At 43.7% G+C, this 24,103-nt stretch overlaps 2 protein-coding genes across 6 annotated transcripts in view; one reads left to right on the forward strand and one right to left on the reverse strand.

The window, feature by feature from the left end:
• The window catches only part of nfkbil1 (nuclear factor of kappa light polypeptide gene enhancer in B-cells inhibitor-like 1), a 33,511-nt gene extending 32,774 nt beyond the window's left edge, over positions 1–737 (reverse strand). For 2 of the 3 annotated variants that reach the window (XM_073031628.1, XM_073031626.1), the window contains exon 1: positions 606–726. The gene's annotated coding sequence lies outside the window, so the exon portion shown is untranslated. Of the gene's footprint in view, positions 1–605 lie in introns of all 3 variants that reach the window. The other variant, XM_073031627.1, reaches the window with a different exon arrangement.
• A 36-nt stretch (positions 738–773) lies between these two features.
• Positions 774–24,103, forward strand: part of csnk2b (casein kinase 2, beta polypeptide) — a 62,951-nt gene continuing 39,621 nt past the window's right edge. Inside the window, exon 1 of one of the 3 annotated variants that reach the window (XM_073031633.1) lies at positions 774–914. The gene's annotated coding sequence lies outside the window, so the exon portion shown is untranslated. Of the gene's footprint in view, positions 915–1,655; positions 1,803–24,103 lie in introns of those variants that run through there. The other 2 variants (XM_073031629.1, XM_073031642.1) reach the window with 2 other exon arrangements.

A 24,103-nucleotide genomic window follows, 5' to 3' on the forward strand; every position in this document is an offset into this window, starting at 1 on the left:
AAAATAAGTCAATTACAGATAGCATATATCTGCATATTACATTAAAATAGTGCAAAAACAGATACTGTCCATTTAGGAATCGGATGGGAAAGGGGAAGAAGCTATTTCTGAATCGCTGACTTCGGCTTCTATGCGTAGGCCTCCGTTAGTCTCGATAGACCATGGATTTGCGCCTTGGAAAGTTTCCAGGGCACAAGCCTGGGCAAGGTTTTTTTAAATGGAAGACCGGCAGTTGCCTAAGCAGCAAGTCTCCCCTCTCCACACCACCGATGTTGTCCGAGGGAAGGGCATTAGGCTTCTATACCTCCTTCCTGATGGTAACAACGAGAAGAGGGCATGTCCTGGGTGGTGGCAGCCTTTAATAATGGACGCCGCTCCTTAAAGATGTCTTGGATATTCATGGTGACGTATATGTACATTGATAATAAAGTTTACTTTGAACTTTGAGATTCAAACGAATCTCTCTTCTTCTCTTCCCCCCCCCCCCCCCCAAGATGCTGCTCGAACGGCTGAGTTCCCGCAGTTTAGTGCTGCAAGGAATCAACAGCCCAGTGGCTCCCCTCTAATGACTGGAGATGAGAAATATATTTAAAGCAAACATCTACCTTAGTGCGCAGGGTCTTGGAGTTCACGAATTAAACCATCCCGAGGCAGAAGGAGGTGCAACCATCCTAATCAATCAATAAATCCCCATCGCTTCGAGCCTGCGGCCTCCTTACACCGGTTGCCAAGGTGGACGTCACTTCCTGTCAGGGGCCCGGAAATTGGGCCTGCCTGGAGTGGTGGGGAGGCAATCGCGCCGACCGTGGACTAAGGACAATCCGGGGAACAGCGGACCCTCTCAACGCATCCACACGGCGCGCATACACAAAAATTGTCACGACTCCATTAAAAAAAGCAGCGACTCGGATCTGGTAAATATTTTATCTTCCAATTCTAGAAAAAATCTAAATGCATTCCACTAGCGTGCCCATCTGATGGCTAGTGGTAGCCTTTTAGGTTGGAGAGCTGCGTTAGCCAAAGAAGGTAGAAGTATTTTTCTGTTTTAGGAGGGGAAACTGAAAGAAGGAAATATTTGTACGTGTTGGGGGGGGGGGGGAAGAGATACTATTTGAGCTAGGCCGCGTTGCTACGGGGCATGGGGGGGGGGGGGTGGTAAGAGAAGCTGGGACAACCTAATATGAAGTGAGCCGTCCCTCCTTCCCGTTTAATCCTATCAGAGGATGAAGCTGAAGGTAGTTCAGACGCTGATGGTGAAGCACGTTGTCAATCAATGTTCGCGCGCTTCCGGCTCCTAAAGATTGGTTGACCCGTGTGGATCATAGCCGTTGCGTGGAGATTGAACGTTTAATTCGATTGCCAGTAATGATAACGAACGGGTTTTTAGTCACACAGGCGTAACATTATTCATTATTTATGTTCTGGGAAGCCATTTCTGTCTGTCTAGTTTTGCAAACGATTAAGTGGAAGGTGAAGGCGATGCTGCTTCTGCAAAGGGAGCTGGGAGGCTTGTAGTCTCGGTTTTAGACCAGCAAGCATTGGTGACGTTAGTGACGTCAGTGTTGGACTACAGCTCCCAGCGGCCCGAACGGTCAATCGTGAACAGGCGCAGTGACGGCTGAAGCCGCATTCCACCGCCTGTCCCCAATCCGTCCAAGGCGAGCAGGGGCCACATTATTGCACTGTAGTTAATCCGACTCTTATGTGCCAAAACAGCTTCCAGTCGCGTATAAATATGTGTGGAATCTAGACGTTGATCTACAGTCTGATATTGTTGGGGTTTCCTGCTGCCTTTTTGTCAGGTACCTGCTTTTCTGCACCGGTTTCATCAATTTCCGTTCCAGGTGTATTAATGACCGTTCTTACCCCGTGATTTTTGAAGGCGTAATACTGAGTATTTATTAGTACCCTTATATTGGACCATGTAACTAGAATAATTATTAGGAAGATCATTGATTGAGGTTAGGCGTAGGTTTTTCATTTCAAAGCAATTTAAGCCATTTTTTAAATACATGTATTTGATCATTTTGTAGTGTCCCAAGGGTGGAAAAATACTGCAAGCTGATAAATGATTAGTATCTGCAATTATTTTGTTTTCCAGTTTCTTTATTTATGTGCATTGTTTAAATCTGCATTTTTAAAAAAATTTCAATTGCTTTAATTGTAAAATCAGACTATCAGTTATTTTTAAAACCATTTCAGGTCATGTTTTATTTTCTCATTTGCCTTTCTTTATTCTAATTTCATCTTGCTCAGCACAAGATTTGTAACAACTGTCTCTTTATTCTGTGGTAATTATTACAGAAACCTGTCAGATCTGCACTTAGATCCTGCTTCTCTAGGGTGCCCGTGCAACCTTGCCCTTCCTCCCAGGAATGTTTCTTGCATTCCATTTCACACTTCTGCTTCCTTCCTCAAGAGCAAAACATTCAGCACATGCTGAATTAATGCCCTTTTGTATTCTGTGTTCCTGTTTCAAAGTCCAGAGCTTAACTTGGAGGGTAGTCAAGGAGATGAATTTCCCAGTTCTCTCCAGGTTGCATGTCCAACTTGTGGACTGCCAATGCGGGATACACCCTGAGCTAGTGTGCAGAGGATAGAATCAGGTTTATTATCACTACCATGCCACGCAGTGCCATATTATGAACTGCAATTAGAAATAAATAAACAAAATTACACAGACAGTAGTGGCATCCTGAAAGAAGCTGTTCCTTACACATTGTGTGTACCTTCTCTCTGATTGTAGTAATGAGAGGAGGACATGTCCTGGGAGGATCTTACCGCAGCAATGTACTTGATGTTGTCTGTGTGGTACGCTCTCACACTTCGTGTCATGGCATACAAATATGTCCTACCCAGGCATAATACTGTAAGTTCCCACATCCAGTTCCAGTGTGAATGAGACCAGTGGCAGTGCTACTCTAAGGTTGCAGCACGCATTGCAACCAAACTGACTCTCATGGGGATGCAGAGGAGGTACCTCAGCATTGTAATGAGAAGTCACAAAAGGGGACACACTGAGACGTAGTGTCAGGAGGACACAATCAGTCATATTCCAGTGCTGTACTTTAAGATCACAGACCAGGACACACCAGACCCAACATCCTAGGGCATACTCCAGCCTTGCCCTGGTACAGTGCTCTAAGTTGGTAGAGCGGAACATAAGCAGATCCAGTGACAGTGGGTCATGCCACAGACCTATCCCACATTGTACTCTCAGGTCCCAGAACAGTACATGGACAGAGTGTCTTGGGTACAGGGGCAAGTCCTGCTCCGACACTATACTCAAGTCACACAATTTGGCAGTACGTAGGACTTGAGCATTTGGGAGAAGGGCAGAATGGATGAAGATTCATTTGTCACTGCTGCGGGGGCTTCAGGTACCTTCTACCGAGTGGGCTCTAGGCACTCTGTATGTTTCACTTCCTCGCTCACTGAGTTAGTGAGACTGACTTAAAGTTAACATCACTGGAGAGAAGGTTCTTGGGAAACTGAAAAGTCCAAAGGAAGTTAAGTCACATAGACCTGACTTGGTATGCATCCAAGATTTCTGAAAGTAAGAAGTGGCATTAGTAATGTTCATTTAAGAATCACTAGATTCTGGAATGGTTCCAGAAGACTGGAAAATAGCACTCCACTCTTCAGGAATGGAGAGAGGCAGAAGAAAGGAAAGCATAGGCCAGTTAGTCTGACTACAGTGGTTTGGAAGATGTTGGAGTAGATATTATGATATTATAGTATGTTGGAGATAGTCTCGGAGTACTTAGAGACACATGATAAAATAGGCCATAGTCAGCATGGTTTCCTCGAGGGAAAATCTGTTGGATTTCTTTGAAGAAATTACAAGCAGGATAGACAAATGGGAATTGGTAGCTACACAAAGTACACTGCAGATGCTGTGGTCAAAGCAACACGTACAACAAGCTGGAGAAACTCAGCAGGTCTGAGTTTGACTGCTCGTCTCCACGGATGCTGCCCGACCTGCTGAGTTCCTCCAGCTTGTACGTGTTGCTGGGAATTGGTAGATGTTGTGTACTTGGTCTTTGACAGAGTGCCACATATGAGGCTTGCTTAACAAGCTACAAGCCTGTTGTATTACAGGAAAGTTTCCAGCATGGATAAAGCAGTGTCTGATTGGCAGGAGGCAAAGAGTGGGAATAAAGGGAGCCTTTTCTGGATGGCTGCCAGTGACTAGTGATGGGTCCATGTTTGGACCGATTCTTTTTATGTTATATGTGAATGATTTGGATGATGGAATTGATGTTTTTGTTGCTAAGTTTGCAGACAATATCAAAGGAGTTGGAGGGCAGATAGTTTTAAGGAATTAGGCTACAGAAGGACAGACAGATTAGGAGAATGAGTATAGAAATGGCAGGTGGAATAGAGTGTTGGGAAGTGTATGGTTGTGCACTTTTGATAGAAGAAATAAAAGGGTAGTTTACTTTCTAAATGGAGAGAGAATTCAAAAATCCTTGTGTAGGATTCCCTAAAGGTTTATTTGCAGGTTGTGCCTGTGGTGTGGAAGGCAAATGCAATGTTAGCATTCATTTGACGAGGACTAGAGTATAAAATCAAGGATTTAATGTTGAGACTTCATAAAGCACTGACAAGGGCTCACTTGGAATATTGTGAGTAGTTTTGGGCCCTTTATCTAAGAAAAGCGCTGACATTGGTGAGGGTTCAAAGGAGGTTCACGAAAATGATTCAGTGATTCTGTTGGCTTGTCATGTGAAGAGTGTTTGATGGCTCTGGTCCTGTACTTGCTAAAATTCAGAAGAATGAGGGGTGACCTCATTGAAACCTATCATATTGTGAAAGGTCTTGATAGAGTGGATGTGGAGCGGATGTAGGGAGAGTAAGACCAGAGGAGACAGCCTCAGAATAGAGGGTGTCCTTTTAGAACAGAGAATAGGAGGAATTTATTTAACCACAAAGTGGTGAATTTGTGGAATTCTTTGCTACAGGCAGCAGTGGAGACAGTCTTTATGTATATTTAAGGCAGAGGTTGATAGGTTCTTGATTGATCAGGCATGAAGGGATACAGGGGAGATTGGGGCTGAGAGGTAAAATGGATCAGCCTTGATGAAATGGTGGAACAGGCTCGATTGGCCAAAAGGCCTAATTCTGCTCCTATATCTTAATGATCTTGCGGTCTTATTCTACAGTAGTGGTCACCAACCTTGTTAAGCCCAAGATCGACTACCTCGGCCTTAGTGAAAGGCAAGATCGACCCTCTAAATTGTTTAGTCGTACACATGCGTACCAGGCAGAAAAGACCTGAAGTAAAACCCCGCAACCCTTGTAGGATCTATCGAGTGACAAAAGTTTGGCTCGAGGGATGACTTTCAGTAGATCGCAGCGAGGTAGCTGCTCTGCTACTTATGAAACCCTGAGCCCGAATTAGGTCGTCTATGAATATTTTAGCACCGGGTTCCCCACGAACATTCGGTGTGGTAAACGGGTTCAGAGGCGGCACCCATCTGTCCGCGCTTCAGGCCAGCAGCAATGGCACTTCCCGCCGGCCGCGTAAGGCGGCCGATTACCCGAGGCAACCAGTGATTCCTGGCGTGAAGGTATCACTGCATTTAGGCGAATGATGACCTTGCGTGTGTAATGACTTCGCGTGGGTTCAAGTTCAACAGTGGGTGTGACGGAATGAGGAAAGGTGCAGCTGACTCGTATCGTTCAATATTGCCAAATCATATTGTTTCCTCGCGGCCCAGTGTTTGGGGACCACTGAAGTACACTGTGTAGCGTGGCGGAGGAGCTACACACATGCGCACTGGGCAGAAAGAACGGAACGAAAACCCCGCAACCCGGAAACAATCTCTCAACAGTATTTGTGTATTTATTTTTCATTTTTTCTCGGGATCTACTGGGAAAGTCTCAAAGATCGGCGGGTTGGCGACCACTATTCTACAACATTGTTAAGGAATACATTGTTTGGGCAAGGTAAAGCCTTTCTTGATTGATTGAATAGTAGAGCTGCTCCTTTATCTTTATTCTTGTGATCTCAACTTGTCCCATTGTCTCCATTAATTCGTACACTGATGCACTTAGATTCTTCTGCCTTGTGTTTCCTTCACATAATATTTCCTTTCCTGGCTCTTCCCGTGACTGTGACACGTCACTATTCACTGCACACTGCTTGAAGCTGTTTTGTGCACTCCCCATGTCGATCTGCCTCCCTTCCAGAGGCCTTTAGGTTCAGACCCAGGGAATAATTGTCAAACACAGTTTACCTAAAATTACATACCGTTTATTAGCAAGTTTGCGACGCTCAGTTGAACTACAGAGCCTGGGAAAATCTGCAACCCAAGTGAGTACCCCAGTACTGTCTGGGCTGCTGTTAGACATCCGTTATCACATACATACTTTGATAAGGGTAGACAGAAGCTTTCTCATGCAATAACCACCTCTTTATTCATACATTATTCTCACAGCACGACTTGTTAAGCTGCCAATAAGTCAGATAGGTTTTATCCCTTTTAATTCTGCATATAATTCTTCACCCACACCAGGTCATTAATAATAGACGATGAGAACAGTACTATGACGCCACTGTACTTTCCAACTCCTCACCAATTTTTGCCATAGAAAGTGCCCTATCTAAATGCATCGTGGTTTGGTTTGGCCTGGCAACTGCTCTGCTTGAGACTGCAAGAAGTCCCAGGGAAAGAAGCTTCCCCTCTGTACACTGTCTACACTTCTGGTTGCCTCAGTAAAACTGCCAAGATAATCAAGTATCCACCCCCCCCCCCCCCCCCCCCCCACTCCATGAACAACAGGGCAGAAAATTCAAAGTCCCAAGTACAGGTATTGCCAGGTTGAAGGACAGCTTTTATGCTGCTGTCATAAGGCTACTGAACAATCCCTAGTACATTAACAGGCAACACGAGTTAATCTGCAGATGCTGGAAATAAATAAAAACACAAAATGCTGGCAGAACTCAGCAGGCCAGACAGCATCTATAGGAGGAGGTAGTGACAACGTTTCGGGCCGAAACCCTTCATCAGGAGTGAAGTAACATGGGATGGTCGAGGGGGGGGATAAGAAGTGGGGGGAGGGATAAAGTAGAGAGCTAGGAAGTGATAGGCTGGAGGGGAATGGGCTAGGGGGAAGGTGGAGAATTATGGGAAATAAAACAGAAAGAAATGTAGGGCTGGGGGGAGATTATAGTGAGGGGGGAAGAGAGAGAAAAAGAATCAGACTAAAATAATAGGGATGGGGGTAAGGGGGGGCAGGGATATCAACGGCTACCTAGACTATTCCTCCTTCCACCTCCTGCAAAAATGCTATCCCTTTCTCTCAATTCCTCCGCCTCCGCCGCATCTGCTCTCAGGATGAGGCCTTTCATTCTAGGACAAAGGAGATGTCTTCCTTTTTTAAAGAAAGGGTCTTCCATTCGTCCACTATCAACTCTGCCCTCCATCGCGTCTCCCGTATTTCAAGCACCTCTCCCCTCACCCCATCCCCCCCCCGCCAGCCCACCAGGGATAGAGTCCCCCTGGTCCTCACCTATCACCCTACCAGCCTACAGATCCGATGTATAATCCTCTAACTTCCGCCACCTCCTACGTGATCCCACCATCAGCCACATCTTCCCCTCCCCCCCCACTCTCGGTTTTCGGCAGGGATCGCTCCCTACGCGACTCCCTTGACCATTCATCCCCCCCCATCCCTCCCCACGGACCTCCCTCTGGGCACTCATCCCTGCAAACGGAAGAAGTGCTACTCCTGCCCCCACACTTCTTCCCTCACCACCATTCCAGGCCCCAGACAGTCCTTTCAGGTGAGGCACCACTTCACTGGTGATATACTGTATCCGGTGCTCCCGATGTGGCCATTTATACATTGGGGAGACCCGCCGCAGACTGGGAGACCGTTTCGCCAAACACTGGCGCTCAGTCCTCCAGCAGTGGCGGGATCTCTCTGTGGCCACACACTACAATTCTACAGACCACTCCCACTCCGACATGTCTGTCCATGGCCTCCTCTACCGTCAAGATGAGGCAACACGCAGGTCGATGAAGCAATACCTTATCTCCCGCCTAGGTAGCCTCCTACCTCCCAGCATGAACATCCAACTCACAGACCTCCGTTGATACCCCTGCCCCCCCTTAACCCCATCCCTATCTATTATTTTAGTCTGGTTCTTTTTCTCTCTCTTTTTCTCCCCCTCACTATAATCTTCCCCCAGCCCTACATTTCTTTCTCTTTTATTTCCCATAATTCTCCACCTTCCCCCTAGCCCATTTCCCTTCAACCTATCACTTCCCAGCTCTCTACTTTATCTCTCCCTCCACTTCTTATCCCCCCTCGACCATCCCATGTTACTTCACTTCTGATGAAGGGTTTCAGCCCGAAATGTTGTCACTACCTCCTCCTATAGATGCTGTCTGGCCTGCTGAGTTCTGCCAGCATTTTGTGTTTTTACTTAGTACATTAAGATGGACTCTTGCCCTCAATCTACCTTGTTACGGCTTTTGCACCTTGATTACCTGCATTTCTCTGGAACTGTGACATATTATTTTCTGTTCCCTTGTGCTGTCTCAATGCACTGCTGTAATATGATCTATATGAATGGCACACAAAACAGTTTTGCACTGAACCTTGTACATGTGACAATAATAAATTAACTCCAGTCTGAAAAGCTGATCAAATTTGCTACTGAGACCATCCTTGCCATTGCTGCTTCTTTCATTCCACTTTCTTCAGTTTTGCAGGCAATTCTTTTTTGTGGTACTTTTGAAAATCTGCATGCACAATATCAAACCCATTTCCTTCTGCAGCTTCAGAAAATGAATATTGCCAGGGCATTGATCTCACCAAATCCACACACTAGCTTTCTCCACACTAAACTGCAATCACTTCTATCCCAGATACTTTTTTGTGGCTTCCCTGCCACTCGGGATAAGGGGACTGGCCTGTCGTTGCGTAACGTCTGTAATGCATGAGGGTAGGCACTCAATGGCCACTTTATTAGGTACAGGAGTGGAACCTGGTGTCTTTTGCTGCTGGAATCCATCCACTTCAATGTGTTCAGCACGTTGTGTGTTCAGAATTGCTCTTCTGCTTTTCTGAGTTACTGTCACCTTGAACCAATCTGGTCAGCGTCCTCTCATTGACATTGTGTTTTTGCCCACAAAAGTGTCCCCTACACCATTCTCTGTAAACTCTAGAGAGCTGTGCGTGAAAATCCCAGGAGATCAGCAGTTCCTGGGAAGCTGAAACTACCCCGCCTGGCACCAGCAATCATTCCATGGTCAGAGTCATTTTCATCACATTTCTTCCCCATTCTAAAGTTGGTCTGAACAACTACTGAACCTCATCACCATGTCTGTACGCTATTATGCATTCAGTTGTTACCACATGATTGACTGCTTAGTCATTTGCATTAGAACAGGTATATTTAATAAAGTGGCCACTGAGTGTATGATGCAAATTCAACAGGCCTCTGGGACCACAGGAGAAAGGGAAGATTGCCAGATGTATTGCTGCAGTTTCTGCTTTCATATTTTACCTGTGCATCTCTCTAATTTTAACCTAAAACTTTCCTCAACTCCCTTCTCGTTAAACTTTGAAGTTTTGTACAGTTTCACCTCAGCCACACTATTTGCCTCTGGGTGGATTGCCATTATAATCCTATCATTCCAGCTATTTTCCATAGGAACATGAGACATAGTCATTTAGCCCATTGAGTCTGCTCTGCCATTTAATAATGGCTGATTTATTTTCCCCCTCCACTTCTCCTCCTGCCTTCTCCCTGTAACCTTTGACACCCTCACTAATCAAGAACCTTGATTACTTTTGGATAAGAACATAAGTGGGAGGGGTGTGGGAGACCATAGTTCAGTCGCACATTGATGGGATTAGGCAGAATAATTCTTTGGCATGGACTAGATAACCCAAAGTCTCCATTTCTGTACTAGTGCTTCACAGCTCTGACCTGTCACCCCCTCTTTTAAATATACCTAATAACTTGGCCTCCCAGCAGTTTGTGGCAATGAATTCTGTAGATTCATCATATTCTGGCTAAAGAAGTTCTCCCTCATCTCTGTTCTAAAGGGATGTCCATCTATTCTGAGGCTATGTATGCCCTCTTGTACTTCTCACTGGTTTCCAGGAGATTCTCCCCCCCCCCCACATTCTTCTAAACTCTCTAAACTCCCACCTAGAATCATTGAATGCTATTTGTACATTAACCCCTTCAACCCCAAGAGCATACACATGAACTACCTCTGGATCCTCTCCAATGCCAGCACATCCTTCCTTAGATAAGCCCAAAACTGTTGACAATACTATGCATGGTCTGACCAAAACCTTATAAAGCCTCAGTATTACAGCCTTGATTTTATATTCTAGTCTTTCAAAATGATTGCTAACATTGCGTTTGCTTTCTGTTCTACTGACTGAACCTGCAAGTGTTAACCTGTAGGGAATCCTGCACAAGAATTTCCAAGTCCCTTTGCACCTCTAATGTCTGAATTCACTCCCCATTTAGAAAATCATTTACACCTTCATTCCTCTAGTGCACTATTGTCCCTACACTATACACTTCCCTACACTATATTCCACCTGCCACTTGGTGCATTCTCCAGATCTGTTAAAGTCCTACTGCAGACTCCCTGCTTATTCAACACCACCATCTTTGTATCATTCGCAAACATGGCCACAAAGCCATCAATTCTGTCACTCAGATCATTAACGTATAACGCAAAAAGTAACCAACCTAACATAGACCCCTGCGAACACTACTAGTCATTGGCAGCCAACCAGAGAAAGCCCCCTTTATTCTCACTCTTTGCCTCCTGTCAGTCAGCCAATCTATCCTTTCTTTTACATCTTTCCTGTAATACCATTGGCTTCTATCTTGTTTGGCAGCCTCATGAGCAGCACCTTGTCAAAAACCTTCTGATAATCCAAACAAATTTGTCAGACAACATTCTCCCTTGAGGAAACCCATGCTGTTTTCGGCCTATTTATCGTGAGCCTTGAATTACCCAGAAACCTCATCCTTCCTAATGGATTCCAACAACTTACAGAAGTACTGGAGAAGACTTTGTATTTATGAACCCTTGCTGGAAGCACTCAGGTCACATGGCATCTGTGGCGAGAGGGCGAGTTAATGCTTTGCAGTTGAAGACCCTTTGTCAAAATTGGATGAAAGTAATCTCAAAGCAAGTCATGTTCTTAGAAGGATTGAAGGGTGCCTGGAAGCAGGTTCATGGTTTCAAAGTACCATTCAGAACTGAAATAACGAAAATAAATTTCTTCACCAAAGGGTGGAGGGTCTTTAGAAGTCTTCCCCTCCCCCCCCCCAAAAAAAAGCACTGATTGCTGAGCATGTTTAAGCAAGAAAGTGAGGGTCCTTTAGATTTTAAGGGATAGTGTAGGAGAATGACATTATATAATCAACCTCAATTTTACTGACTGGGAGAACGGACAGGAGGAGCACCTGCTTTTTCTTACCACCTTTTGGCTGGGAATTCTTCCTGATGAATAAATTCTTCAAACATCAGTCTGAATATAACAGTAAAAAGGTTGCTGGTCCTCCATCCTGCTAGCTTTTAACTGGCCAGTTTCCAGAACCCTGGTATACTTTGCAAACCTGTCCTAATCTTTCCCCTCAGTTTGGTTTGCTAAATGATACATTTCTTCGACTTGAAAGCAAAGTATTTCAGCTGTGCAGCTATTACTTTTTTTGATAGTGTGGGCACTGTTAATGGCGACTGTCACATCAAGCTCCCTTTCATTAAAAGTAATAGATAGCAGTGTTATATAACTTGAATTTTATAGTTGAGGATATCACAACTTCTGAGCCAGCAGCATAATATTTCATAGACTGTCAATAATAAAGCATTTTTTCATTATTTCTTGTCTCATTCCATTTTGTAATCAGTGAAGGATGTCACCAATATAATGCAGGAAACGGGGCGATCTGTTATAGACAGCTGGTAGAAGTGTAATGATGGTAAGCTTGTGATGTTACTTAATGTATAGATGTATGAACAGGACTTAATTAAATCTTCAGTTGGGTTCTTTTCTGTCTAGCTGAGAGTATTAGTTTGACATCTCAGTGGTAAGACAGTGCCTTCAACGTGTCACATTGAAGGCAAATGGAAATTAGAGCAGAGGGTGTGGTTATGTTTTACAGTAGCAGAGGATTGGGGAGGATGCTGCAGTGTATATTGGATTTATGGGCTTCCAAAGGCATTTTGACAATGCTATCCCATGAGATTGAAAACAACTTGGATGTTGGAATGCGTGGCAACTCTGAAAGGTCAAACAACAGGTAGGTGAGCAACAGGCTTCAAATGGTTTAAGCTACATTGTGCAGAACTTATCACCAGAACTGTACTGTGTTCTCCCGGGTGTACTGAGTATGTACTAAATGGGGCAATGTAAGGTTTGCAGATACTGGGAGATCTGGGGCTGTACATATCCAAACCTTAGAATGTCAGTGGTCAGTTAAACCATAAGGGTTTCCTGACTTGAAAATTGTTCAGTTTTTCTCAACACATGGATGATAGAAAAATGGAGAGTAATGTGGGAGAGAAGGGTTATATTGAACTTAGAGTAGGTTAAAAGATCAGCACGGCATTGTCAGGACAATAATGTTCTATGTTAATTTCCAGGCTGTAGAGTTCTGTCATCACGTTAAGCCTCAGCTGGAGTTAACTCTGGTATTCTTGAGGAGATAGGGCTGTCCTTGAAGTGGGCACAGATGTCTACCTAAAATAAATATCTCAAGGAATCTGGAAGTTTTCACTATCTATATTACTTGTTGCTAACATTACCCACTGTTTCTCATAGGAGTTTTGATGTGTAGCCATTGTTATAAATAATTAATATGAGTTTATACACAGCAGTCCCAAAACCAGCAAAGTGATAATGACCTGAATACATTTTTGACATCATTGCAGTTCCAACAGAATGGAAGTGTTTTAACGGCACAAATAAAACAGTTAATATGTTTGGCTTGTTTTTTTAAAAAGAAAATGCATAGGTGAGTGATCGATTCCTTGAACGTTTGAAAGTGAACTTGCAAGCACTTTTTCATATGGCGGTAGGACTTATACACTACCCGGCGACACAGAAGAGGCAGAAATTTTGTCAGACCCAGTGTAGATGAGTTCTTGTACTGTTGGATTTCCCAATTCTGGAGCAAGAGCACCACTCATTTGACAGTCATTGAAAAGATAATGATTAACTTTATTTGTCACATGTACATCAAAACATGTGGTGAAATGCATCGTTTGCGTCAGCGACCAGCACACTCTGAGGATGTGCTGGGGGCAGCCTGTAAGTGTGGCTGTGCTTCATGTGCCAGCATAGCATGCCCACGCCCACACCTGTACTATATATATGTGTGTTTGGAATGCGGGAGGAAACTGGAAACCCACGCAGTCCTGTGGAGAACTCCTTATAGACAGCAATAAGAATTGAAGTTCAGGTGCTGGCACTGTATCACTAACTGCCACGCTTCCCTGGCCTGATCGTTTAATTTTGCAGTCAATGTGTTTGAACGATGAAAAGGTTGGTTAATAGTTTTAGTATTAATACTGTCTACTGTAAATGTTGAAGCCAGTGGTATTGGATGGAACTCACTGAGCTGGCAAGAATGAAAGGAGACAGGACAGGAATAATAGATGATCGTTGGGATCTCACCTGGATTGGTGTTTAGGTTCCCATTTATTCGCCATTGACATTGGAATAGTTAAGTAACACAGTTTGCTAACCACTCAAAGATGGGTGGCACTGTGACAGTGTCAGTGGAAGTATTAAGTAAATTTGAATGAATAAAATTGTGGAGAATGGATGTAGGTGTAGACAAATATGAACACATTCAATCTGTGTCCAAGAAGACTTTTTTTTCAATGATGAAACTAGGGAATCAGTAGATATTCAGATAGACAAGTCAAAGACTTGGGGGTTTATTTGTGATTTGAGCACCACCTTGCAGCTGTAAGATCAGGGTTGGATTCCTGCCAATGTCCTGTGAGATGTTTATACATTTTCCTTGTCGCCGTGTGGGTTCCCTGCTGGTGCTCTGCTTCCCCTTGTGTTTCAAAGCTGTACAGTTAGGATTGGCAAGTTGTGGGTCATGTTGGCACTAGAAGTGTGGTGATTAATGGGTACAACTAAGCGGAATGCTTGATGATGTCTTTTGATGAAGATGGCATATTTCACTATGTTTCAATGTATGAAAGGTTACAGGGAGAAGGCAGAAGAATGGGGTTGAGAGGGATCATAAGTTAGCCATAGTGGAATGGTGAGCAAACCTGATGGGCTGAATGTTCTTATTCTGCTCATGTCTACCCCTGATCCAGGTGTACATGTGATGAATAAAGGGAATCTTTAACCAATATTGCAAGCAATTGTATCTAAAGCAGGGGTTCCCAACCTTTATTATGCCATGGAACCCTATCATTAACCAAGCAGTCTGTGGACCCCTGGTTGGGAACCCCTGATCTAAAGGAATAGCGTTCAAGAGAATTGAAGTTTTAGTGCAGTTACATAAAAAGCTGGTTAGACCACACTGGAGTACTGTGAACAGCTCTTGGCAATGCTGTCTTCAAAAGGATATGATGACGTGCAGTGTAGGTTTCCTGGTGATGCTTAGATGCCTGCAAATTCCTTTGGAGATTGCAGGAAAAAAAATTGGATTCCATGGAATCTTGATGGTTAAAGAGCAGTGTGATATTGAGAAGCAGTGTGATTAGTTAAAAGGAGCAATTTCTGCTGGGAGGAGGTATTGAAGAATTAGCCCACCTACCAGGAAACGCTTCTGGCTACAGAGAGTACAGTGCAAGTTTTCATCCGGTCAGTTAATATTGAGGGAGCTCTGCATGAAATTTTTCAATCCTCTCTATGGCTAATGAGTACACTGGAGGATATTGTATCATTGGAGGAAAGAATAAACTGAGTAATTAAAGGTTTGTAAGCGTTAACTTCATATCGGGTAAATTACTGGCATTCATTCTAAAAAGCAGTATAAACATAAGCCTTCCATTAGAAAGGTACAGAATAATCAATTGATTTCATCAAGTTTGTCTTACTGAACTAGTTTGAGGGCTGGTGCAGTGAATGCAGTTGGTTTGAACTTTAATGAAGGACCTAGGTTGAGCAGTATCAAAGATCTATTTCCATTAACAGAAGGGTCAAAAACCAGGCCTCAGCGGTTTACAGTAATGGGCAGATTCATGGTGAGACAAGGACTGGATTTCTTATCTAGAAGGTGATAGGGATCTTGCACAAAAGAGTGGTAGTGATAGAGGCCTTTTTCACATGGATGGTTGGGAGGCTAAGTCATTGGGTATCTTTAGAGATTGATGGACTTGTAATTAGTAAGACTGTCAAAGCTTATAGGGAGGAGGCTGGAGAATAGAGTTGAGAGGAATGTTAAATCACCCATGGTCAAATGGCGAAGCAAACTTGATGGGCTGAATAGCCTAATTCTGCTCCTATGCCTTGTGGTTTTGTTTTTTTAAAATGAAAATGCCTGCTCTATACTTAGGATCTGCAACTTGATTTGCAGTTCTTTTTATAGACCACGGATGTGGTAGCTTGCTTTCTGGGTTGTTCCTTGATTTTAAAACTAATTGTTTTTGTTGACCCAAGGCAAAAATCATAGGAAGCATAGTCAGCAAAATGAAATTAGATCACATGCTACCCTTGAATGACAATAGTTGGAGGAGCTAAATGACTTTCAGTTCCTGAAGCAGAATGTTCGAAATGCAATTTCTAGGTCTGTCCACAGGGCTTCCATAGATTAAATAGTTTGTAAGTGAAATGGTAGCATTTATGGTAAAGAAATTTGCAGCACAGAAGCTGTTACTCAGCCATGACTGTTTCTGTTCCACACCCTCCAAGCTTGCAGTTTGCCCTCTTGTGCATAGAGCTGCTCTTTATGCTGTTAGCTGCAATTCTTGCTTGCCATTCTGTGCCTTGTACAAAAAGGCAAATAAAAACACATTAAATCTCATCTCAAATCAGGTTTTCAGTTTCTGAAGGGTAATGATCAGCTTATTTTTCATCACTTTCAGTGTCTTGTTCCGTTCTGATGTGTGTTCAGTGGCCTTGTTTACTGATTGCGAATCGGTAGCATTGTGGGAATAGCAGAGGTTCTGGTGGGCCAGTTAGCCTCTGTTCCATTTACAAGCTGCAGCTGCAGGCCTATATCACAGCTGCACCTGTAGCAAGCAGAAGCTTGGAGTAAGGTGGGCAGCTTTTTAACCATCAGTTTCCCCAGAGTTTGTAAACTGTTTCCTTGTACATTAGCAGTGTACTTTGCTGCTTTTTCTTGCTGCTCGCTGTTCTAATAATGGTGGTTATACTAGTTGTTACTGAGTGTAAATGCTGAATTTGGAGATGCAGCTTAGCCCAATGAGCTATGGCACTCAGCAACCCACCTATCTAGCACTAACCTAGTCACAGGACAATTTACAACAACCAATTAACCTACTAACATGATATGTCTTTGTGCTGTGGGAAGAAACGGGAACACAAGGGAAAACCCACTTGGTCACAGGGAGAAGGTGAAAGCTCCTTACAGACGCTGCCGGAATTGAAATCTGAATTCTGGTGCCCTGAGTTGTAATAGCGTTGCGCTAGCTGTTATGTTACCGTGGCACCCAAACGACAGATTTCACGGGGTGTCAGTGATAAAGCAGATTCTACTTCTGATTTTAATTAAATTCCGCAGTTGTCATTGTAGGATTTGATCTCAGGTTGCCGATAAGAATCTATGTAGTGCTTATCACATTCTGACACTCAAAACCAAATATTAAGTTAGTTCAGGCATCTTGAGTGTGGACAAATTTTGTGCAATGTCTCCAGCTGCTTTGAAAATCTCGAGTTCCTTCTTGAGCAGAATTAAATACAAAATGCAGAAGTCCTCATATTTTGTTTTTAAAAAAGACACCAGGCACCCTAATAGAAGATTGGTGGAGTTGTGGATAGCTGAGTTGGCAACAGCACATGATGAACAGCGAGCTCTATGACGACCTACCAATGCTCACTACTAAAATCGAGGCGAGAAGACTGCAACTAGTGGGGCACTGTCTACGCCACCCTGAGCGACCTGCCAGCCTAGTCATCATATGGGAGCCCAAGCATGGGAGGATGAACCCTGGGCACCCTCCCAAGACTATGGTCAACACGCTCCTAGAAGATAGCGGCATGGCTAATGTAAATGAACTGAACACACTGATGAGGGAGAGGGAGGAGTGGAGAGTCCGTCATCGTGCCTGACGCCGGCCCCCTAGGCCTGAGTCGATGTAGGAGTAGGTTATGATTGACTGAGAAGTGGCAGATATCTTCAGTCAAGAAAAGTGTGAAGTGATTCACTTAGGAAGGTTAAATTTGAAGGCATAATACAGGGTTAATGGCAGGTTTCTTAGGAGCGTGGAGGAGCAGAGGAATCTGGGATCCATGTCAATAGATCCATCAGAGTTGCCACACATGTTGATAGGGTGGTGAAGAAGGCGAAGGTGTATTGGCATTCATTATTCAGGGGACTGAGTTCAAAAGCAGCGAGGGAATGTTGCAGCTCTGTATAACCACTCTCGGAATGTTCAGTGCTGTTTGCCTCATTATCGCAAGGATGCGGATGCTTTAGCGGGAGTGCAGTGGGATTTACCAGAAGGCTGCCTAGATCAGAGAGCATGTCTTAAGAGGGTAGGTTGAGCAAGTTGAGCCTTTTCTCTTTGGAGCGAAAGAGGATGAGAGCTGACTTGATAAGAGGTGTACTTGATGATAAGATGTATAGTTAGAGTTGACATCTGTCGACTTTTACCCAGGGTGGAAATGGCTGATACGAGAAGGCATAATTTTTAGGGCATAGAACACTACAGCACAGAAACAGGTCCTTTGGCCCATCTAGTCTGCCAAACCATTAATCTGCCTAGTCCCATTGACCTGCACCCAGACGATAGCTCTCCATACACCTCCTATTCACATAGCTGTTCAAATTTCACTTAATGTTGAAAGCAACCCTACATCCACAACTTGCACTGGCAGCTTATTCTATGCTCACCACCCTCTGAGTGAAGAAGTCCCCCCCCCTAAACATTTCACCTTTTACACTGACCCATGACCTACAGTTGTAGACTTATCCAACCTCAGTGGTAAAAGTCTGTTATCAAATCTCCCCTCAGTCTTCTAAGTTCTAGGGAATAAAATCCTACCCTATTCAACTTTTCCCTATAACTCAGGTCCTTAAATGCTGGCAACATATTTATAAATTCTCTGTACTCTCAATCTTCTTCACATTTTTGTTGTAGGCAGGTGGCCAAAACTGGATGTGATACTCCATATTTGGCCCCACCAAAATTTTAGACAATTTCAACATAACATCCCAATCCCTGTAGTCAGTACGTTGGTTTATAAAGACCAATGTGCCAAAATCTTTCTTTACGACCCTATTGACCTGTGACACCACTTTCAAGGAATTGTGGACCTGTGCTTATCTTCTGCCTCAGAGTCAATTTGTTGCCATATCCTTGAATCCCTTGATATCCAGAAATTTGTCAACCTCTTTCAAATGGGCTCAGTAAATGAATCTCCATGGTCCTATGAGTTACAGAATTCCAAAGTTTCACATCCTCTGAAGGTAGGAATTCTTCCTCCATCTCAGTCCTAAATGGCTGACCTATGATTCTGAGTTTGTTTTTCCGGGTTCTGGCTTTGAGGAAATATCGTTCATGTATCCAATCTGTCAAGCCCTGAAGAATTTTGGGAGCTCCACCTTCCATGTTGCTTTAAAGAATACAAGCCTTTTTGGGGTCTCCTCACGAAGTAAAGTGCTGTCACTGGAGGCATTCTGGTGGGTCTTCATTGCATTCTCTCAAAAGCATATGTAAGGGTAAGAGACGGAGAACATGTTTGGAAAGGGAAAATGTTCTACATATCTACTGGGTTTGTTGAATGCCTAACAATGCTATGCTATTGCCAGTGGTGAAATGTTGAGTAAGTAACATGGGAGAAGTGGTTCTGTGTCCTCACAAGGAGGAGAGTAGAGGATTAAAGTTTTGGGCTGTCATTTGGAATCAGTTCAGCAACTTTGTCTCTTGCCAAAAACGATGTGTTCTCGATGATATTTATAGATAAATGAGATTTATTTCTCACACGTACATCGAAGCATACAGTGAAATGTGTCGTTTATGTCAGCGACCACAGAGCCTGAGATGTGCTGGAAACAGCCTGCAAGTATTAACCTGCTTCTAGCACCAATATGGCATGCTTACAGCTCACTACCCCTAATCCATACAGCTTTGGAATATGGGAGGAAACTGGAACACCCATCGGAAACCCGTGGTCACGGGAGGGCGTACAAACTCCTTACAGATAGTGGTAAGAATTGAACCCCAATCTCATAGCACTTTAAAGATTTAGGCTACCATAACCTCCCATATATGCATTGAGCAGCTCAGCTGAATGTGTTTCTAGAATCAAGATTGTGCTGTTTGCTAAATTTGCATACGACAGCTCTGGGTTGCACATCATTGATGCTAATCACTAATGCCCCGTGGCTCAGAGCTATTGCCATGTAATGTGGCATTCAGCCAGTGAAAAGGCCATAGTGTTAATGAAATCAGGGTCAGTGGTCTAGCAGGCTATTTTTGCAATCTGGATGCCTGTGTGAAAAGCTACTTGGTCAAAGTAGCTGGGATTTCTGTCCTTGTTCCTGAGCAGAAGGTGATGAGACAAAGAATGCTGAAACTAATTGCTTTGTTTTCTTTGTACTGGAGTGAAAATTAACTTTGCTTAGAGTTGCATGAGCTGCAGAAATGAGGCATTAGCTTTGCCACTTTATGAGTACATTTTAGTAGGTGGTTTCTGCAAGAGGACCACAGCCTGATTCTGGTTTGGAGGCCTGCGTGTCGCAATGAGCTGCAATTGTTTGGAGTCAGGGCTTTACGCTTTGACTCTTGGTAGAGTCACTCATGCCAAGCGGGTCAAAGGCAGACCAAGAGTGGTTCACTAGTCTTCCAGGTTCAGGGGTTCAGATCAGGGCTACCAACTCTGTCTGGTAAAACAAAATTGTTACGGAAACAGCAATAAAGAATCCTCCTGCATCTGAGTGTGATGGTATTCTGTGTCTCCACCCGGGGCTTGCATGGACCGGCGGTAGTGAAAACCAAGAGGAGGCTACTGACCTGATGAAAGAAGCCCTCAACACTGCCAAAGATGGAGTAGCAGACAGTAAGTTTAGTAGGTGTTTGGTAACTACAGATCAGTGATCAGAAGTTCAAAGCAACAAGGAGATATCCACAGTTTAAGTAGCATAGCAGTTAGCAAGATTGCTCTACAGGCCCAGTGATCATCAATTTCCACCACAGAATGAAAGAGTTTGTCTGTTCTCCCCTCGACTGTGTGCATTTCCTCCAGATGCCCCACTTTCCTCCAGATGTCCCACTTTCCTCATGTATTCCAAAGACGTATGGTTAGGGTTCATTGATTGTGGCAACCCTTGGAGACTGCCCTACACAATCCTCGCTGATTTGATGTGAACAAAACATCTCACTATATTTTGATGTTTTTGTATTTGTGACAAATGAAGCCAGTCTTTAAAAGGGAACCATTTCAGAGAGCTATTGACATTGCTCGGCACCAGTTATCATGACATGGCGGATGGAGTTTAATGCAGACGAGTGTGAAGTGTTGACAGGGCAAACTAGGACAGGACATGGTGATTGGTAGGGTACTGAGGAGTGTACTGGAATAGAGGGAGCTGGAAATACAGAGTATAATTCCTTGAAAGTGGCGTTACAGGTCAATAGGGTCATAAAGAAAGCTTTTGGCACATTATCCTTAAAAATTAAGGTATTGAGTAAAAGAGTTAGGATGTTATGTAGAAGTTTTATCAGATATTGGTGAGGCCAAATTTGTAGTACAAGTGCAGTTCTGGTCACCTAACTGCAGGAAAGATGTAAATAAGATTGAAAGGGTGTAGATGTTGCTGGGACTGGAGGACCTAATTTATAAGGATGCTGAGCTGATTTGAAGAGCTTGAGAGCGACTTTGGGCTGGGCGATGAAATCTGGGCCAAGAGCAAGTTGCTGGGCAGCATGGTCTGGGCCTGAGGCCTTTCGCAGCAGTGATGCCTGGGTCCTAGTGCAAGGTACAATGCGCTGTTTAGACAATTTAAATGCCGGCCCAGTTCAGAGGCAAGCTCTGAGTTTGCTTGCTTTCCGTAATGTTCATGCCTCTCTCCAGGGCGCCAGAGCCCTTTTGCTGTTCCGTTGCTGGGTTAATTTAAATGCCCACCCAGATAGACTGAAAAGGCAGGGTGTCTGTTGGGATGAGAGTTGATTTTGCTCGTTCTTCACAGTGGTCATCTCTATGGCACTGAGGCTGTGAAGACAGCCCCGGCTGCTGCGCCCTGTGCCTGCTAATATGCTGAACTGATAGTGAAGCTTTGGGTCTATTCCAGGCTGCTCCTGGGTTTGGATCTGAGGACTCAATTTTGGTTTGGAATGCTGTTGTTCACTTTGATTGCTTGTGTGACTTGCATTTATTTTTTCTTTTTCGTACGTATGGAGAGTTGGTCTTTGATTATTATTTTTGTCTCTAATTGGGTTCTTTCAGGTTTCTTGCTGAGCTAGCAAATCTCAAGGTTGTATAATTTATACATTCTTTTATAATAAATGTATTTGAATCTCAAGTATATGGATGAGATGAGTAATGAAGGACTATGTTCCAGATGTAGATTGATGGGGCTAGGAAGAATATAGTTTGGCTGGACGGGCTGAAGAGCCCATTTTTGTTGTGTAGTGCTCTGACTTTAGGACATTACTGCAGTCAGCTGACCGCACCAATCATCTGTAAGCACTGTTTACACTCAACTGCAAACAGTTATGACCTCGTAGTCGTCAGTTGGTGACATCACTGCGGTCATCCAACACTGTGACATCATTCTAATCAATTGGTGATACAACGGACTGCCCTTCATTGCTGTTGGTAACTGCACAAAGAGGAGGTTGCTGTTTTTTCACTTTCAATGTCCAGGGATAGAAGCATGGACTCTTCATTTCTAGCAGATGGTCACTTGCTCCCCAATGAAAGACGCAGTAGGTATTTTTAAAATATGGAAGTCAAATATATGAATGTTTGATTTATTGTTAAATCAAGGCAAAATGGTTAGAACTTTTTCTTTATCATCCTGTGAGTCTGCACTTGGCAGGCTGTCTCCCGCCGGCAGCCTCTTCCACAAATAAGAGCACGGCAGAGTATGTAGTGGTTAGCGCAACCACTACACCACTCTGCTTTACAGGACCAGTGATCACTGATCAGGGTTTCATTTCCAGCTGCTGTCTGTAACAAATTTGCACATTCTCCCTTTGCCCACATGAGTTTCTTCTGAGTGCTTCAGTTTCCTCCCATGTTCCAAAGGAGAACAAGTTTGGTTTAGTAAGTTGTGGGCATGCTATGTTTGTGCCAGAAGTGTGGTGAAGCTCAGACTGAGTTGGTCGGTGACACATTTCACAGTATGTTTTGATGTGCGTGTGACAAATAAAACCAATCTTTATCTCTGGCTCCCTGAGGTTTAAATTATAGCAAGTGCGTGAGAGTGCTGTCAAACAGCACCTGATTGTTCATTACTTCTGTATCACCAAGGCAAAGATCCGTGTTTACAACCACAGTACAGTGAAACTATCTTCAAGGCAATTGCACTGAAGACCCACTGCTATATTTTGTAGGGAAACTTGTAATGGGGTTATACCTAAGGTAAATCATTCCAGAAACACATCATGACAATGATTTGTTAAAGTAATGTCATTGGATTCAGTTCAGAAGGTACTACCCGGTGTGTGTGTGCGCGCGCGCGCACCAGCATTACAGTTAGTTAACACTACATGCTATCACCATGTTTAGGGTGGTGACTGACCTGGCAATCGCATTGGCTGCTTCGATCAGGATGGTATTCAAAATCGAACATGGTACAGAGAAGAAACAGGCCGTTTGGCCCCCAAAGTTGTGCTGAACTAGTTACATTAGTCATCAAATCCCTATTTTTTTGATGGTGTGTGTGTAAGTAAGCAGTTTTGCTGTTGTCATGTTTTATGTTGTTCTGCTGAACATTGTGGGCATGCTATGTTAGTGCTGGAAGATGTGGCTGGTAACGTGAGATATGTCACTATGATTTTCTATGTACAGGGTGGTTTGCCACAGTAGGTGTGTGGGACAGGTGGCAGAGAAGTACCAGGGGCAGGGTCATTTGATTCAAACAATTAGTGGATTGATCATTACAGAATGTCTCTCTAGTGCTTTTCACTCCCTCCCCTCTCCCTTCCTCCTTTCCACTGTCATTCCACAAAAGAAACCCTTTTCAAAATCAGATTTATTACTACTTACTTATGTCATGAAATTTGATTTTTGTGGCAGCAGTACAATGCAATGCATAAAATTACTATTGTACTGTACACAACGTCCAGACCCTTGCATTTTCTGACATACATGTGCTTACGTAAGAGCCTCATGAACACCTCTGTCATATTTGCTTCTGCTACCACGTCAGGCAGTGTCGTCTGAAGCACCCACCACCCTTTGAAGATAATTAGCTTGACAGCTGATTTTAGGACCTCTGGTTGCGATCACGAAACTTTTAAAGGAGTTTGAGTATCCAGTTTGAAGGTGGAAAGAGACACTTGAAGGTTTAGAGTTATGGTTATTAACTCACTGAGGGAAAGGCGTGTGTAGGTTGACTGCCAAGCTGTTTGGTTCACCTCATTAAGTCATGGTCATGAAGTTGAATTGACTTTATTTCGTACATCCTTCACATACAAGAGGAATAAAAATCTTTGTTATGTCTCCATCTAAATGTACAATCATAGTAATTTATAATAAATACAACAGTCAGTGTAATACAGAGTACACTCAGATCAGTGCGAGTTAATCAGTCTGATGGCCTGGTGGAAGAAGCTGTCCCGGAGCTTGTTGGTCCTAGGTTTTGTCCTGTGGTACCGTTTCCTAGATGGTAGCAGCTGGAATAGATTGTGGTTGGGATGGCCTGCGGCTCCAATGATCCTACGGGTTCTTTTTATGCTCCTGTCCTTGTAAATGTCCTGAATCATGGGAAGTTCACAACTACAGATGT

Source organism: Hemitrygon akajei, chromosome 2, assembly GCF_048418815.1.
Source record: "Hemitrygon akajei chromosome 2, sHemAka1.3, whole genome shotgun sequence".
In the NCBI taxonomy this organism is placed as follows: Eukaryota; Metazoa; Chordata; class Chondrichthyes; order Myliobatiformes; family Dasyatidae; genus Hemitrygon; species Hemitrygon akajei.